Genomic DNA, 9,557 nt, shown 5'->3' with positions numbered 1-9,557 from the left:
ATAGCTTAGTGGCTCAATTTAATAATCCAGAATTCTTGGTAGAGCAGTTAAAATAATCTAGTAACTTCAGAACTTAAAATGTAGGTTTTAATGAAACAGTCATGACAAAAAGCCAGAAGGTGTTCTAGAACTATCATCTCTAGCATAGAGTATTAGCCTTAGACTGGATCTACAATGATCTGTAAAAATGTTATTAAATATAACGTTATATAGCTCTCAATGCAGTTTTCCACTGTCGAAGTCTCGCTGCTCTACAGTCCCCTTTGGTGTCACATTTTAATAGCACATTTTAATGCTATAAACTACAAGTGTAGATTCGTCCTTAGTCCAAGGAATGCTGGGTTTCAATCACTGCTCATCCATTGCCTTGAATCTACACTGGGGTGGCAGGTGCGACGAACCCCCTCGCCGACATTGCCAATAGATTATGAGACGAAAGGGTACAGGGGTAAAGCAATCCCCACTCAATTCCTTACGCCTTAAAATAAACCCCTCAAGTCTGGGCTTCTCCGTAAAGAGAGTCTAATTCCAGCTTTCGTGGCCTGATCTCACAAACACTCAGGGCTATTTGAATTGAACAACCTCTTGCCTACAGAACAGGGACTCCTTCAACTCAGATCCCCATTGTATCAGTCTGCCATATCAACCTGGCAAACTTGTGGCACTCTAGGTTTTCACCATACTGTACTGCCCTTCCTGTGTGACTCTAGGACACAAACTATCCCTTTTTCCTTAGGTAATTTTTGCCCTTTTCTGAGTCTCCACCTCTGTGAGTTTTAATATACTGCTGGAATAACCAAGACGATACTCTTTGGCACAAAAAGAAGATGAATTTTATTTTCTTGAGAACGTAGGTTTTTCTTTTCTTAATGATGCATAAGTTTACAAGCTTAGTTACAGTTATACATTAACTCTGTCCGACTTTAACTTCAAGTTATCCTAAGCCTAACCTAAACCACCACTATCCTGGCCCCACACCCTTCTTCTTCCCTCTTCGTCACCACACTCCCCCTCTTCCAACTGCCAAAACGGTTATTCCCTCCTTTTAAAAGCGGGCACCGTCCCGCCTCCTAAAGATGTGCTGTTAGTTAAGCTGGAGGTGGATTAACTCTTTCTAATCCAGGGTGTAATAAATCTTCCATTCTGGGGCTAATCCGTTACAGCGGGCAGGGGATATTTCGAAGCCAGGGATCAGATTCCCTTCTGGGCAGAGGTTCTGGGAGGTGTATACCAGTGGGGAGGGTGCGAAGCAAAAGTGAATAGAGCAGTGAATACAGTGGTACCTCTACTTACGAATTTAATGCGTTCCGAACGCACATTCGTAAGTAAAAAAAAATTGTAAGTCGAATCCCATAGGAATGCATTGGGAGAAAAAATTCATAACTCGAAGCAACCCTATCTAAAAATTCATAAGTAGAAAAAATCCTATCTAAACTGCATCCAAGATGGCGGATGGAGCTCCGTTCGTAAGTAGAAACATTCATAAGTAGAGTTATTCGTAAGTAGAGGTACCACTGTATAAATATTGCTTTGTACAGTAGGCTACTTTCTACTTTCTATTTTCTTTTGTATCTCCCCAGTCCCATCTGGACTACACATTTAAAGCAGCACAATACCATTTTAAACAGTCGTGGCTTCTCCCAAAGAATCCTGGCAGTTGTGGTTTGTTAAGGGTGCCGCAGTATGTGGACCGAGAACTCCCAGAAGTGCAAGCTGGATTTCGAAGGGGCAGAGGAACCAGAGACCAAATTGCAAACATGCGCTGGATTATGGAGAAAGCTAGAGAGTTCCAGAAAAACATCTACTTCTGCTTCATTGACTACGCAAAAGCATTTGACTGTGTCGACCACAGCAAACTATGGCAAGTTCTTAAAGAAATGGGAGTGCCTGATCACCTCATCTGTCTCCTGAGAAATCTCTATGTGGGACAAGAAGGTTCTGGGAGACAGTAGTACAGGAGAGGGTGGGGAAGCACCTGGCCCTTCACTTGCCTGACCTGCCGTTTCCTCCTCTTCTTAAGAAGTCCCTATCCTGTTCTCCACCCTCCAACTCTGAAGCTTCCCCTGCCTTTGCCTCTTGCCTCCTGGCTGGTACAGGGCTCTACAAATCACTGAACCCCTCTCCACACTTCCTATCCCCAGTGCACACTTGTCCTGCCACTTCCTGACATTTCCCATACGAAACAGCTCAGCCCTGCTGGATGGGGTCAAAAGCTAACCCAGGATCCTGTTTCTCAAGTGGCCGCAAGCAGGACAAGGAGCAATAATGCCCTCCTCTCCTGTCCCTTGGGCTCCTCAGCAGCTGACATTCAGCAACACTCTGCTTCTGATCCTGGGTATAATATATAGCTATCATGACAAGCCCCTATTTGCTAGCCTTTTCCCTCCGTGATTTTTTCTAACCTCAAGTTTGCAGACATTTTCTCTTGCCTTACATTTATTCCTTCTGCTTTATCAATTTCCTCCCTTAGTCTTGGATTTACTTTCTACGTGTCTTAAATTGGGAGGCGCACATTTCGAAAACAGATAACAGAACAGAGCAATTCTCCTTTTAACCAGGATAACGGCTCACTGCTTAATCTCCTGCTTCCGATTTATTTATTGCTGTCCCTGTGCTATAATGGAGACTCCTTGTTGAAAGGCTTAGCTTGCTAGATATCCTGGGGGTAATTTGGGGCACATTAGCTTAAAGAGTTGTCTTCCTTTGCCCCCCGGTGAATATGTAGTGCTAATATATACAAGATAACTTCTTAAGCCTCCAGATTCATCACTTTAGGAAAATGTCCACTGAATGTAAACTCCCGGGACCAGTTTTTCATAGTAAACCATGCAAGCGTTTAGCTACTAAGTATTGCAGAAAATGTCTGGATTTTCACGTAGCAAGTCAGTTGCAGGAAGAAGGTATGGCAGGATAAGTCTTCTGGAAGTTTCTTTTGTCGTCGTTTCATTTCAGTGAAATTATTTGAGATACGTGCTTCCGAGTTCATTTGTCAGTTTTATCTATTACTACAATCTGTGCTGGTTTGGGGAGCACATTCTACTGGGATCCCGAGTTGTTAAAGAAATACAATTCACAAAATGAACATTTTGCGTCCTCTTGTCCCTACTGCAGCCAGCTGCATTCCTTCCCCCCTCTGCCAACACCTCCCTGAACTGTTAAGGGTCCCCCTATGTGGTATGTTGGGGGGACAACTTGTGGGGGGCTAGATGACACTCATGGTCCCATCCAACCAGGCGTGCCAAGTTAGGCCGAACATTGGGGAGGGGCGCTGTTGCAGTTGCATGATGTCACAAGTGTGACACCCCACCAGTGTCGGGCCACACCTGCTGGGCCACACGGTCGCCTGCCGGGATGCTCTGACAATCATGGTGGGGGGCGATGAGGGTGAAAATCGCCTTTCAAGCCTCCCACCCCTGCCCAGCGGGCTAGTGCATGCCCGGAGGCGGTGGGGGATGGCAGCACCCTCAATATTGGGGGGGGGGGAGCTCAGCCTCCTGTATCAAAATATTGAGGGGGCTAAAGCCCCTTCTACCCCCTATAGCTGGCTCCCCTGCTTCCAACTCTACAATTCTATGATTCTAAGTTTTAAAAATTTAAACCCTCAAGTGCCTTAAATTGTCAACTGAATGAAAGCAGTTGGGGGAGGCAAGGACAGAGGGTGAAGGAAGTGCTGTAAGTGGAGCGGGGCCCTCTCCCATCCTTTGGACCCTCTGAGAAACTCAGCAAACCTGCTGCCCCCGGAGCTGGGTGTGGAAAGTGCAGCTGAATAGGACACAGCTGTGGGCAGCCAGAGGACGGACCATTCACCTTGGACCTGCCCATAAAAGCAAGTCTAGAATGAGAGACTAGGGCAGGCTTCCTCAAGCTCGGCCCTCCAGATGTTTTTGGCCTACAACTCCCATGATCCCTAGCTAGCAGGACCAGTGGTCAGGGATGGTGGGAATTGTAGTCTCAATACATCTGGAGAGCCGAGGTTGAGGAAACCTGGACTAGAGTGATGTCCACTGTTTCCTGGAACTAATCTCCTTTAAAGCCCTAAACGGCCTCGGTCCATTATACCTGAAAGAGCGTCTCCACCCCCATCGTTCAGCCCAGACACTGAAGTCCAGCTCTGAGGGCCTTCTGGCAGTTCCCTCACTGTGAGAAGTGAGGTTACAGGGAACCAGGCAGAGTGTCTTCTCAGTAGTGGCACCCTCCCTGTGGAACTCCCTCCCATCAGACACCAAGGAAATAAACAAATCTGACTTTTAGAAGATATATGAAGGCAGCCCTGTTTAGGGAAGTTTTTAATGTTTTATGTTTTATCGTGTTTTTAATATTCTGTTGGGAGCCAACCAGAGTGACTGGGGAAACACAGCCAAATGGGCGGGGTATAAATATATTATTTATTTATTTATTTATTTATTTATTTATTTATTTTTATTATGAGACTTTTGTGGGGGAGCTGAGAGTTTGTTTGGACCCTGGGGAAGAACCCAGAAGCTGAGTAGGATGGTGCTTCAGAAGAAAAATGAATTGATAATGATTTCTATATACAGTCGTACCTCGGAAGTTGAACGCCTTGCAAGTTGAACATTTTGTCTCCCAAACGCCGCAAACCCGGAAGCGAGTGTTCCGGTTTGCGAGTGTTCTTTGGAACCCAAACATCCGACGCAGCTTCCGCAGCTTCCGAACGTTTTGGAAGTCGAACAGACTTCTGGAATGGATTCCGTTTAACTTTCAAGGTATGACTGTATATATTAGCAACTTTGCATTAATGTAACATTTTATAGGTAACTGTGTGCTTTTGTAATATTTTAAGTTGTTGCTTCAGTTCTGTGTGAACTGCTTGAATATATTTTAAATATATTAAGTGGTAAAGAAATTAAGTAACCAATCAATCACTCCTGCTGTTGCACTTCCAACACCAAAATCATAGCATTACCAGTAAGCGGGTCATGACATTCCTCTCGCCCCCCCTCTTCTTTTTTTACTTTTTGGCAGAGTGGATCACCTCTAGAGCACACCCAAATGAAAACAAAATTTAAAAATTCCTTCCAGTAGCACCTTAGAGACCAACTAAGTTTGTCTTTGGTATGAGCTTTCGTGTGCATGCATTTCTGAAGAAGTTGTTTTGACTACGCCAGACCAACACAGCTACCTACCTGTAACACCCAAATGAAGTTAATGAGATTTATGCACGAGTTCAGATGTATCCTTTCATGTCTCTCATTTGTCTCAACAGACATTCTTTGTGGATTGCTTTCCTCCTCCTCTTTCTCCTCCCTCACTGCCACTTATGATGGGACCAGCTGGCTGAACAGGCACAGCAATTTGAGCACCGCTAGCAAATGAGATGGGTAAAAGAAATCCTCAGCCACTTAGCATGCAGGTGGCACAGAGGCCCAACGCTGAAATAATTGATGCAGTTGCTGAGTGACAAGGTTTATCTATGTGATTCATTCGCCAGGCAACAAAAGTAGCAACCCACTCTAAAACCGGGCAGGATTGTTATACCCACGTTTTACCACTAAACATAAATGAGAATGTCATTCCTATCCCAACCATCTGTAATTCTCGCAGGGTATGTGTCTCGTGTCGCAGTGTTGGGGGGGTTGGACATAAAAACTGGATGAACTTCGTCTCAATTGTCGTACCCAAGAAATCAAATGCACACTCCGCACAGACCCCAACTCTTTGAGCTCTAAGTAATGAGTTGTCGCTCTGGAGTGAGACTGGCTAGGATGCACAGTGAGTTACTGGGATGTTGAGGTATGAAGGTGAGAGTCTGTTGGAGGGTTTAAACGCCCACCCTGAAGCAAGGAATTTATGTGGGACACTTGACACCTGCTTCTTGGGAGAAAAGCAATGACAAACCTAGACAGCATCTTAAAAAGCAGAGACATCACCTTGCCAACAAAGGTCCGTATAGTTAAAAGTATGGTTTTCCCAGTAGTGATGTATGGAAGTGAGAGCTGGACCATAAAGAAGGCTGATTGCCGAAGAATTTATGCTTCTAAATTATGGTGCTGGAGGAGACTCTTGAGAGTCCCATGGACTGCAAGAAGATCAAACCTCTCCATTCTGAAGGAAATCAGCCCTGAGTGCTCCCTGGAAGGACAGATCGTGAAGCTGAGGCTCCAATACTTTGGCCACCTCATGAGAAGAGAAGAATCCTTGGAAAAGACCCTGATGTTGGGAAAGATTGAGGGCACTAGGAGAAGGGGACGACAGAGGATGAGATGGCTGGACAGTGTTATCGAAGCTACCAACATGAGTCTGACCAAACTGCGGGAGGCAGTGCAAGACAGGAGTGCCTGGCGTGCTCTGGTCCATGGGGTCACAAAGAGTCGGACATGACTAAACGACTAAATAACAACAACAACACTTGACTGTTACCAGAATCAATTGGCTTCTTACTAACAGGGCATATGAGAAGATTTATGAAGTGTAGATGGGTTCCCACGAGGCAAGACACAGTGATAACAGCAAGAACCTTTATTGAACTAACAGAACTTGATAACAGGGGCAAAGCAACTGCTTATATACATTTCTGAAGGCCTTGGTCACTCCCACTCCCAACACGATTGGCTATCTAAGCTTCCAAGCTGCGAATCATAACTCAGAGTTTAAGGGCCAATGGCAGAGCCCCGAATCCTGAATTGTTCTGTGATTGGATATCATGTGTCGAATCAGAACAAAGGGGCTCAGAATCCTTAGTCCAAACTCAAGCTCAGGCAAACACAGACCACTGAATACATAACAATTTGAAGGCACTGAACTAGCTCCCCAGGAAAACAACCAACATGTACGGAGAGGCCCCAAATGGACATGGTTTGAAGGCCCTCTTGATACCTGGTTACCAGGAAATCTTGAAGTGTGTTGCTGCCTGCCTTCATTTTCACCAAGCTGCTGTCTTGATTTACAGTAATGTGGATGATAACACTTAAGTAAATATTTGCACGGTGGTTGGGGAAAACTGGCTTGTCTTGCACTGGGTGAGAAATAATGTAGCTTATCCACCTAGAAAGGGGGGGGGAGGAAACTGTGACCGAAAATAGGCCTTTGGCTTGATCTAGTGAGCTGTTCTTCTGCTCTGAACCCCAAGTTCCACCAGCAAAAAGAAAAAGGCTTGGAAAGAGGTGTAGACACTTACTCTTTCATCCGGCGAGATGTTACACAAAGCAGAGGTATCGACAATAATCAAGCCATGAGGTCAGCTTGGAGACTTGGCTCTAAGATGAACATGAAACCAGGTCCCTCCCCACTCATTGCTTATCTGCTAAACATCACCTCTGCCTTTTCTTGCTGCCAGAATGTTTCTGCTCTTACTAACAAGATCCCATCCCCAAAGAAAAAAGAAGTACATCCAAGAGATATTGTAAGCAACATAATTACAGACTTAATTCCTCAGCTGATTCCAGACATCATAAAAATGAAAACAAATGAGAGAACATCTGTTGTGGCCACGCTGCAAAATGAAAAGAGCAACTAAGGGTTGTATCTAGCACTGGTCATACTTGGAGCAGACCCATTGAAATGAATGGATGTAATTAACACAGGTCCATTCATTTTTGTGGTTCTACGGGCATCACATGGCAGGACAGAGTCTCAAAGAAAGACGTGCTCTCCCAAGCCCACATTCCCAGGATCTTGGTACTCCTGTCTCAGTGACCTCAACACTGGCTTGGTCATGTCCACAGAATGGAAGATGGCAGGATCCCCAAGGATGTGCTCTGTGGGGAGCTAGCTTCAGGCACCAGGCCCATTGGTATATAAAATTCATGATGATGGGCACCTGTCTAAATTTCAACTGGGCATTGATTCCAGAGGGCTGGAGCTGCAGCACTAAAAAGCCCAGTGCCTAGTACAGATTAAGGTACAGTACTCTCAGCATTACCTCATCTGAGGGGGCAGTTGCCAGGCAGGGATATATATGGGGCAAAGTAGTCCCTTAGGGGTAATCTGTTCCCAAATTCTCAGCTTGTTTCATTATGCAGGACAAATAAGAGGACATCTGAAAGGAATACAATCCTTTCCAACAACTTGCTTACTTCATTTGATGTCAGTATGATGCCCTGGCTACTGCTTATCTTCCCAACCTATTGCTGGCTTGGTATCGTGTGTGTGTGTGTGTGTGTGTGCGTGTGTGTTTCCCCTCTTCCTGCAACAGCAATTCTTGTCCACTGAAGATGTCCTGTGATGATGTCACAAAGCCTTTTCCCCACCCTCCTTTTTCATAACAGTGTCACCAGGCCAGAGGGCAGAGCAACCCAGACCCTGTTGATGCCGGGGGGGGGGGGCACAAAGTGATGTCACAAAGCCTATCATTAACCCTTTAGTGCAGAGACACTTTGCAATGGTTGCACAGTAAGCACTAGAATTTGTGCTTGGGTGAGCATTGTGAGGGGTGGGGAGTGCGGGTGTCAATATGCCAACCCTCCAGGGCATGGGGAGTTACAGCAGAGGGGTCTTGTCTGGCCAAAGGAGGTGAAAGAAGGACTTCTGACTGCAGGTGCCCCCCATGGCTGTTGCTACCCCCCGCCAACGAGGTCTGTTAATCTGTCCTTTGCTTCAGTAGTGGTGTTAGTATATGCTGAATCGATCCGGAATGAAGCAGCTGCCATTCATTATTTGATCATTGGTAAGAGGGGCTGTCCTAGTATGTATTACTGGGACTGGGGCAGGTGTAAACTGAGGAAGGGAGCAAGCCTATTCTAGCTTTGTCCACTTGTGTTTTCAGTAGCATTGAGGCAGATCAAAAGGAAGGGCAGTAAAGGTAAAAATCTAAAGGACCCCTGGACAGTTAAGTCCAGTCAAAATGCAACTATGGGGTTACGGTGCTCATCTCACTTTCAGGCCTAGGGGGCTGGCGTTTGCCCACAGACAGCTTTCCGGGTCATGTAGCCAGCATGACTTAAACCGCTTCTGGCACAACAGAACACCCTGACGTAAGCCAGAGCACACGGAAACGCCGTTTACCTTCCCGCTGCAGCGGTACCTATTGATCTACTTGCACTGGTGTGCTTTCGAACTGCTAGGTTGGCAGGAGCTGAGACAGAGCAACAGGAGCTCACCCTGTTGCGGGGATTCGAACTGTGACCTTCTGATCGGCAAGCCCAAGAGGCTCAGTGGTTTAGACCACAGCACCACCCTCGTCCTAGTAGCCATGGTCACTACATGTCTTTAAGATTCAGGCAAAAACATTCCTCTTTACCCAAGCTTATGGCTATTAACTATGGCCCACGAAAGTGCTGGGGAGAGAGGTCTGTTATTATGGTGACTATTTTATTATTAAGGGACGCGGGTGGCTCTGTGGTTTAGACCTAGGGCTTGCTGAGAAGGTCAGCGGTTCAAATCCCCACGACGGGGTGAGCTCCTGCTGTTTGGTCCCAGTTCCTGCCCACCTAGCAGTTCAAAAGCATGCCAAGTGCAAGTAGATAAATAGGTACCGCTCCGGCAGGAAGTTAAACGGTGTTTCCGTGCGCTGCTCTGGTTTGCCAGAAGCGGCTTAGTCATGCTGGCCACATGACCCGGAAGCTGTCTGCAGACAAATGCCAGCTCCCTCAGCCTATAGA

The sequence above is a fragment of the Zootoca vivipara genome, chromosome 8, assembly GCF_965207765.1.
Source record: "Zootoca vivipara chromosome 8, rZooViv2.hap1.1, whole genome shotgun sequence".
NCBI classification, from domain to species: Eukaryota; Metazoa; Chordata; class Lepidosauria; order Squamata; family Lacertidae; genus Zootoca; species Zootoca vivipara.
Note: the sequence above shows the minus strand (reverse complement) of the source record.